This window comes from Mustela lutreola, chromosome 10, assembly GCF_030435805.1.
Source record: "Mustela lutreola isolate mMusLut2 chromosome 10, mMusLut2.pri, whole genome shotgun sequence".
In the NCBI taxonomy this organism is placed as follows: Eukaryota; Metazoa; Chordata; class Mammalia; order Carnivora; family Mustelidae; genus Mustela; species Mustela lutreola.
In genome coordinates this window covers 94672776-94682407 of record NC_081299.1, presented here as the reverse complement: position 1 = coordinate 94682407, position 9632 = coordinate 94672776, and positions in this window count along the sequence as shown.

Below are 9632 nucleotides of genomic sequence, written 5' to 3'. Positions count from 1 at the left end.
AACTATTCTTGCTGTCCCGTTTCCGGAAGCACATTTTTGTAGTTTTATCTTCTCTCTTGTGCTCCCAGCTATAAGTTTCCCTCAAGACTCAGGCCTTAGCCATCATGTCTTGCCCACTTTCTTAATGCCCACCTTCTCTCAGCCCCTGGCTGGGAGCCCCCAGGCCTGCATCTTCCAGTCTGACTCCCTCCCAAAGCCCACCCTCAAGCCCCTTTCCCTCTGTGGCTCTCAGTTCCCCAATCTGTGAGCTGAGAGTTTTGGAATGAATGGTCTTGTGCTATACCCCCAACTTCAACAGTGTTTTCTCTTACCAACCAACTCCCTCCCCACCCTCCACAAATTACCTTAATTCCACTGAAAACTCCTCAAACGTGGAACACCAACATGCATGTTGGTTCATTTGTTAGTTTGTTCTCACTAACTAAGAAAATGAAGGGAGGGGGGTTTCTTTTACATTAGGATCTAGGACCACCACCTTTTATTTTGGGTCCATGGTGAGTTTTTTGCTCCTTAAGCAATTTAGAATAAAGAACACCAAATAGTGGGAGGGAATCTCAAGTCAACAATACATCCCATGGGGCACCTGGGTGGCTCAGCAGATTGAGCCTCTGCCTTTGGCTCAGGTCATGATCTCGGGGTCCTGGGATCGAGCCCCGCATTGGGCTCTCTGCTCAGCGGGGAGCCTGCTTCCCACTCCACCCCCCCCGCCTGCCTCTCTGCCTACTTGTGATTTCTCTCTCTGTCAAATAACTAAATAAAATCTTGGAAAAAAAAAATACATCCCAGTGTGTGGCTCAATCTATTTTAACACATTTAGTCAATAAGACTATGTCTATACGGTTGACCCTTGAACAACATGAGTTTGAACTGCATGGGTCAACTTCCATATGGATTTTTTCAGTATATACAGCACAGTACTATAAATGTATTTTCTTTTCCTTGCAATTTTCTTTTTCTTTTTTAAAAGATTTTATTTATTTATTTGTCAGAGAGAGAGAGAGAGAGAAGAGCACACACAGGGGGAGCGGCCAGCAGAGGGCGAAGCAGGCTCCCCACTGAGCAAGGAGCCTGATGCAGGACTCCATCTGAGGACCCTGGGATCATGACCTGAGCCAAACGCAGTTGCCCAACTGACTGAGTCACCCACACACCCCTTCCTTATGATTTTCTCAAGAACATTTTCTTTTCTCTAGCTTACTTTATTGTAAAAATACAGTATAGAATACATGTCACACACAAAATATGTGTTAATTGGATGTTTGCATTTGAGGCTGATGTTTGGTTAAGTTTCCACTTGCTGACTGCTTGCCAACCAGCCCAGGTAGCCGAGATAGCAGAGGCGTGCGATTGGACTGCAAGGTAGGGGACGTGATTCTGGGGGGAGAGCATCAGTTTGTCATGCCCCTCATCCTCTGTCTGTTTTCAGGTCCCTCCTCTGCCTGGGAGTTCCCCAAATGAGCAGCATCTCTTCTCCTTCTTCTCAGTCCCTCACCAACACCCAGACAGCCCATTAATAGACCATTCATTGATGGAGAAGACAAGCCTGTGCTATTTAACCCGGTACCTAATTAATAAGATCCCCGAGGTAACAGGAAATCCTCTGTTCTTGACCCACATGCCTCTCTCCCAAAAGGCCGCATGGCAGCGTGGAAAGACTGCAGGCTGCTGCTCAGGGCAGTGGTTCTAAACCAAACCCTCACTGGATGGCTCCCCTCAAATCTGTTTCTGCTTAGTGATGTGCCAAGGCACAGTTTAGGAGAGAAGGTCCAGTGAGGAAGGTGAGTCCATGCCCCAAAGTTCTACAGAGGGAACTTGAAAAGGGAGTAAGTATTCTAGGCCGTAGGAGAGTTCAAAGACCAAACACAGAGGAGGTAACCTCAGCCAGAAGTTAGCATATAAGAAGCTCCTTTCAGGAAATTAGCATATAAGAAGCTCCTTTCAAGGTCTGAGCAAGGGGAGGCCATGATGTCACCTTCTCCCAGGGGCAGGGCCACCCTCTGGGAGCAGGAACTAAGGCAGGGGCTGCCCAAGGAGGCTGGAGACACAGAAGCGATACACAGTCTCCTTGAGATGCTGCTCAGAACAGCAGCCAGGGTGAAGCACTTGGCCTTCCAGAATCTCTTGGGCTCCAATCTCCTACCAGTGCCTCTTGTTCATTCCCAAGTCAGAGGTCGAGGGAGCCTGGGAAATGGCATTTTCGGGGGTTGGCCCCTGTGATACAGAGCAGAGCAGGGGAAGGGCATTGAAAGACAAGTTTCAACAACTAGCATGAGGGGTTGTTTGACCACCCCACTATCTCCGCCAACCCCCATACACCCCAATGACCAGTCTAATATTTTTTTAAAAATGCTTTCTGTGCAGTTTGATCAATCTACTAGTGCGTTCTCCCAGTTAAAGTGTTACCCTTAGTGTTATGCCCAAGTTTTTGCGTCTGAGAGACCACCAAGGAGCCAAGCACCCATGCAATCACACGAGGGTTTATTTGACAAGCTTAAGCCTGGGCCCAAGTATACCCTAGACAGAGGAGTAAGGACTTGGACCCCGAACCAGATTACAGTCAGAGTTTTTAAAGGCAGAGTAGGGGTGGACTCAGCGGTGGGTGAGGACAAAGGGGGTTATGGATGATGTAAGTCTCTAAGGAATTCTGGAAGGGAGGTCTCCAGGACCTTGAGGGGCTAGCTGTTGTCTGAGGAAAAGGTTACTCATTACCAATAATAAAAATCTTCCTGTGAGACCCTTTAGATGTATATCAGTGGGTCATATACTTGGGAAAGATTCTATCTTGGAGGTTTAGAGATAAAGTTTCCTAAAGGAATTGTTAAAGTAGACTTACAGGATTCTGGTCAGACCTGTTGGGGTAGGGGGTTGGTCAGGCTAGGATTGTACTTAGGAAAATCTCAGGGTGAGGGCAGGTAAGTCCCCAGGGGAGAGCCACTCTACTCTGTTTCAAGGGCTTGTCAATAGGTGAGGAATTTTAATGATTTTGTTCTCCCTCTGTTTCCCACATCAGCTAAACTTGAGGTGGGATGGCCTTAATTTTCTCAGCCTCCACATTTCCCCCTGAAGAATTTTGACCCTTAAATCTTTAAGGCTGTTGAAGGTGGAAGGTCTCATCTTCTGTAACTTCTTCCTGCTGAGTAGGGGCGTAGAGTTTTCCCTACCTACTCGGGTCAACATTGATCAGTTGGGGAATGTGTAGGAAGTTACGAAAGACGGAGGCAGCTGAATCCAGGGGTTAAAATCAATCATTAAAAGAGAGAGGGACTGTTTAAAGTGCTAACCTGAGTAGGTCAGAACCCAAGAAATATTTGTGATAATCTGGAACATCAAGATGGCTGCACTTATGTCAGGGCTAGACTTGGGGTGGGTACAGCCTTGTTTTTCTTGGCCTCCACACTTAGTTTCTCCACAGAAATTCTGGAGCTGTCACCTTCCCTGCTACCTCCAGTCTCACGCTACTGGCTTCGAGAGACAGCCTCAGGACTGTGATCTCGCCTCTGCCCCAGACCCCTTCTGGCTCAGCCACCACAGCCTGGCTCCGACAAAGAACTCCATCCCTTCAGAACTTGGCTGCCGGGTGCCTGGGTGGCTCAGTTGTTAAGTGTCTGCCTTTGGCTCAGGTCATGATCCCGGGATCAGTCCTGCATGGAGCTCCCTGCTCAGTGGGGAGTCTGCTTCTCTGTTCCTCCCCTGCCTTGTGTGCTTTCTCTGGCTCACTCTCTCTGTCTAAGTAAATAAATAAAATGTTAAGAGGAAAAAAAAAAAAGAAAACTCAGTTGCCATGTGGATCTGGGCTTGGCCAGTCAATTGCTTTTCATTTGACCCTTGTAGGTCATAGGATGGGAGGTTTTCAATTATGAGCAGGCTGAGGAGGGCGAGGTTTGGGCAGCCACCAGGAAGTGACAAGCATAGCCCCAGTCTTTCCAGGCTGGGGCACGTCCCAGGTGCAGTGATGAATGTGCTCAGCCTCCTTTGCTTGGCACCAACCTGTCAGTCTTTGATAAAGAGCTCACCAAACATTGTGCTAATATGAACAAGGATAAACGGGATAGGATTTCAGCTCCCTTTGCAACACGCTTCCTGGGAGTCATCTGAACAGGCAAGGTGAGAAGACAGACCCCGAAGGACAGCAGTGCCCTATGTGTCCTTCCTGCTCTATCCAAGGACGTTTCCAGCTCATCCGCTCTGTTTCCTGAAAGTAATCATCTCTGGTCACCACAGCAAAAGGCGCTCCTCAGGGAAGCAATGACAGGGAGCGGGCTGGTAACTGACTCGTCTCAAGCCCAGAGCAGACACCAGGGGGCGACATGAATGGACACAGGCTGCGGTGGCCTTGAAAGCCATTTGGGGGAAGTTGGGTGTGTGTGTTTCTGAGACCAGAGCAGCCACCAGGTGCTTTGAAGGGCGGAAAGCGGGGAGGGGAGTGGGGAGTCACATGATAAATGTAGTTATTTCCTGAAGAGAAATCCAGCGGCCCCATGCTCCTGGTACTGTAGGGGCTGGAGATGGAGACTGCAGAGGAAGACATTTTGGAAATCCAGCCCCGTGGTGAGGGAACATGGCTAGGGTAGAGACAGCAGGTGTGGGAAGAAAACACTGGGAGACAGATGTCTAGAAACCATTGTAGTTTCAAAGATACCAGAGAAGTTTCAAGGTCCATAACTTTATTGACTCACAGGAGAGAATCTGTTTCATTCTTTACAACGGGTGCCGGACCTGCTGGCTTTAGATTGGCAGTGATATCCAAGTAGACGTTCACACCAAGGGTTGAAACTTCAGGTAAGAGGACAGAGATAAAGAAGAAGACTTACCTGTCTTAGAGGGGATGACTGACACTCTGAGCTTCTTAATGAAGGCATAATAGGAAAAAAAAATTAGCTTGGTCTGGTCCTCAGCAAGAACAGGAGATTGATTGTTCTTTGGTTTCTAAGCTGATAAATTCAATTATAAAAAACCTCTTGAGATAATATATTTTTAACCCTCTAATCTCTCCCATTTTCCTATTCACCTTGAGACATGAGCTGTACCATTACTTAGGATTAACATGCTTGCTTAAGGGGAAGGGCTTGGCAGACTAAGATGCTCTTTTGGGGCTTCCCAGCATTGAAAAGGGACTTCTTGATGCAGTCTGCCTATGTGGCCAGGTAAATGAAGGCAGGGCAGAGCCAGCTTCCTGAGAAGACTCAAAGGAGAACGGATGCCCATGACTGTGACTTGATCTCGTGTCATTCCTCCTTATGCAAAAGGGAGGTGCCGTCCAGATCCAATGGGTCACCAGGCAACACCCTGTTTTCTCCCCTTCCCCGGCTGAAAACTCTCCCTCTGAGTAATCAGAAATTTCAAGAACAAGAAGGCAAGGATTTTAATCTTACGGGAAAAGAAAAAAACAAACAGATTAAACCCCAAATCCCTCTAGAGGGAACAGCGTGTTAAGGAGCTCAAACAGCACTTGAGACTCAAGGAAACCCTTGTGCTCGATTCTCAGAAAGGATCCATTCAAAAGAATTGGTTTGATATTTCTCTTCTGGGTGGTTTGTGGACTCATCGCTGAGTGGGTTAAGTGCATAGGAATGGGCAGTCTTGCTAGGATTTTGTGCGAGAAAGGAGGCCAGCCGTAAGCTATCTGGAGGCACCCCTGCATGGCTTGGCTACTCGCAGAGTTCTGAAACACTCTTTGATCCTTTCCCTTTTTCTGATGGACAAACGCTTACTTGTCATTCAGAATCCATCCCTCCCTGGACCAGAACGCTCCAGTTCAAATCAAGCTCCTCTAGCTTATGAGTCTGACTCCCCAGCCAGACTCCGAGCCCCTAGAAGGAACTAACTACATCCCATCCTTCTTTGAATCCCTTGGAGCCGGCACAGTGCCTGGCACCTAGAGGGTTCTCCATAAACACCAAGGGACTGAGTAACTAGGAAGCTAAGAACCTCAACGCTGGTATCAAGCTGCCTGGATTTGAATCCTGATCCTACTATGTATTGACTGTGTGACCGTGTGCCAGTTTCATAACCTCTCTGTGCCTCAATTTCTTCATCCGTAAGCTGGGATAGTAATAGCACTTTCTCCCAGGGGGGGATGAGAAGGTGAAATGAGTTCATGTATGTATAATGTCAAGAGTGCTGACTGGCTCGGACACGGTGCTCAGTAAAAGTTAGCTATTCTTACTTTTAGCACTTGCACTGGTATCTCAGATGGATTAATAGCTGTCTTTTCTCAAAGAGATGCACATTAAACATAATAGATTTGTTAATAATTTCTCCACAGCGCCGTGGTTTGTGGGGAATTTGCCATTCAATGAATTAATGATCATACAAACAAATTATAATTCTGGATTTCCTCCAGTAATTTGGCCCAGACAGAAGATGAACTCTGGAGAGCCAAATTGGCTCATTTATCTGTGCGCTAGGAAGGCCCAGCAGTAAAGGGAATCGTTCACCAAGAAGTGCCGTCAGCAAGCGAATTTGTCTTCAAGCATCAGTGATGGGGCTGTTTTTCAACCCCAGCTTCAGGTGATGTGATATTTCGTCTCGGGATGATGAAGAGAAGGAGGTGTTAGAAGGTAGTGTGGGAAGTGGCAGAGAGGGAAGATCATGGGAGGTGCGGGAAGCAAGCACCAGGTAGAACTGAGAGGTGAGCTGCCAGGTGGAGTTCATGGCCAGGCTCCCATGGCCGCAGCCTTCAGTTGTGGGAGTTTGGAGCGAAGGTTGCAAGGCAAGCTCAGTTATCCCAGAACCGGATAACCTGACTCGTGGTCCATGCCAGGCTGCCAGCTGTGCACATTCACACGAGTATCTCGAGGTCAGGGACCAAGACTCTAAGTTCTCTGTTGTCTTCTGTTGAAATAATGCTAACAGCTCAATTATGGAATATTTAGGACATGCTAAACTTACGATAAGCCCTGAGCATCAATTGCCTCATTTTCTCTTCACCGAAAACTAGGAGGCAGATTCCGAGCCCTGGTTTACAAAGGAGACAACTGAATCACAGAGACTTGCCCTTGGAACACGGCTAATTAGACTTTCAAATCAGAGAATGTGACCCTCAGATCTGTGTGTTTATACACCACACTTGCAGCTTTGTACAGAATATACTATGTGAGCATCAGCCGCTTAAAAATTGCTTTGTTGGGTGAATAAATGAATGAATGAATGAGGTTGCTGTAAGACAGAATCAAGAATTCATCCCTAGAATCTCTTCTCACTGGGCTCTGGACCCCATGAATCAAGACCTAGAGTAACATGTCTCTGCCTTTTCTGGACCTTCTTTTAGATTATTAAAACTGCACTTTTACTTAGTATGTCCTTGAACGGTGGACGCACCCTGCATCCACCCCTGGCTGGATTCACTAGCATGAGGGTAGTGACCCCAGAAATCCAGGTAACGCCTACAGCCTGTCACAGGAAGTTAAAAAGGACATGAGTTTAGACTTGCAAATCCATGTAGCAGGGTGCAGTCCTTCACATCACAAGCTCCTGAATCTCCCCTCTCGTTTCTCCTTTGCCACAATTTTTGAGAAAGCCACAGAACCCTTCACATTTCTCCTTCACTTGCTGGGAACAAGAACAATGACTTTCAAGTCATTTCAAGTTCATCTTCAAAGATATAATAGCCGGCATAGTCTGAGAGGGCCAAGTAGAAAGTAGGTCATTAGGACCCAGAAGCCCTGGCTAGAATTGGCTGGTCTGACAGATAACCTGACAACTGCAAAAGCCATAGGATTCTTGATGAAAAATGAAGACTCATCCCAGCTCCCCTGCCTCCAGCCTCGTTAGCAGCTGTGCCAGGGATGTCCTGCTCCCCTCCCCCAGCTGCCAGCGAACAAGCATTCAGTCTACTCACCATGTTGGGGAGGGGCAGGCAAGACCTGTCTCCCACACGGGAAATTCACTGGCTGGAGAATCACAGCCTAGTATCAGCCTCGTCTTCCAGGGCTGCACAGATTGGTTCCTGATTACATTCTAGCAGTTGGACACAATCTCTCTCCTCAGCACTGAAAATGATTTGGGGGGAAATAAACAATAGGATTTGCCATGTTAATATTCTCTGCAGCCTGCAGGGTGTGGAATGCATACTAAGCACTGACAAAAGCTCATCCACCCAGAATCAGGAGGTGAACTTGGACTCTAAAGGGTAAGAAGGAGCTGGTCAGGAAAAGAGAAGCCCCTCAGCTAATAGCCACCTACCTAACCTCCTTCCCCCATTGCTGAGACTAGCGGGAGAGAAGGAGCTGGTCCTCCCAGCTGAGAGCCCTAAGCTCCAGACTGGAGTATGAGTCAACAGCTCAGGGCCACAGAGGAAGTATTTCCAGGAGACTGAAAAGCTTAGTAGCATTAAGACTGGCTATTTATTAGATACCTACTATGAATCAGGCACTGTGTTAAATCCTTCACAAATATTATTTAATTTTAAATTTTTATGAATGACAAAAGAAACCCACGCTCATTATTTTTAAAGTAATATAGATGAGCAAAATGAAAAAATAAATACCCTGTAATCCCATCTCCTAAAGATAATCACGGTTGACATTTTGGCATGTATATCAGACAACAATTCTATGAGGTATAGGTATTATTTTATAATTTGTAATTGAGAAATTCAGGCCTAGAGGGGTCAAATATCCAGAGAAAAGCCAGTGCACCGATAGAGGCAAGATTCAAGCACTGGTTCCTCCATTGGATAAATCTTTACTGAGAACAAAAACACTGTTCTGAGAGATGGGATTGCAGGTCTATAAGGAGTAAGACAAAGTTTTTGATGCCATGAAGCCTTAGTCTAGTGTTGGACACAATCAGCTGGACACAACTGAGAGCCAATCATACACAAATAAGTGCTGAAAATGGCAAGTGCTACAAAGAAAATAAAAATAAGGCACTTTCAATTAAAAACAAATAATATTCCAAACATTTACATTAATTTTATGTATGTGTACATAATTTTATCATAAAATATTTCTAAATACTTAAAATTAAATCAGGTGGGTAGCATTTCTCATTTTTTTTTTAATTTTTAAAAAGTTTTAAAATTTATTTATTTTTAAAAATTTTATTTTATTTACTTGACAGACAGAGATCACAAGCAGGCAGAGAGGCAGGCAGAGAGAGAGGGGGAAGCAGGCTCCCTGCTGAGCAGAGAGCCCGACGGGGGACTCGATCCCAGGACCCTGAGATCATGACCTGAGCCGAAGGCAGAGGCTTAACCCACTGAGCCACCCAGGCAACCCCCAAATTTTTTAAATTTAAACTCAGTTAGTTAAGATAATGTATTATTAGTTTCAGAGGTAGAGGCCAGTGATTCATCAGTCTTACATAACCCCCGGTGCTCATCACATCATGTGTCCTCCTTAATGCCCATGACCTCATCCTCCCACCCCCTTCCACTCCAGCAGCCTTCAGTTTGTTTCCTATGATTGAGAGTCTTTTATGGTTTGTCTCCTTCTCCGATTTCATCTTATTTTATATTTTCCTTCCTTCCCCTATAATCCGCTGTCTTGTTTCTCAAATTCCACATGTGAGTGAGATCATATGATCAAGTCAGGAGCTGGAGTCCATGGCACAGGTTATCACAAGGGTACAGAACATAATAATGCCTCTCACTTAATGAGCAGACAGTGTGTTCCGGGCTGCATTCTGAG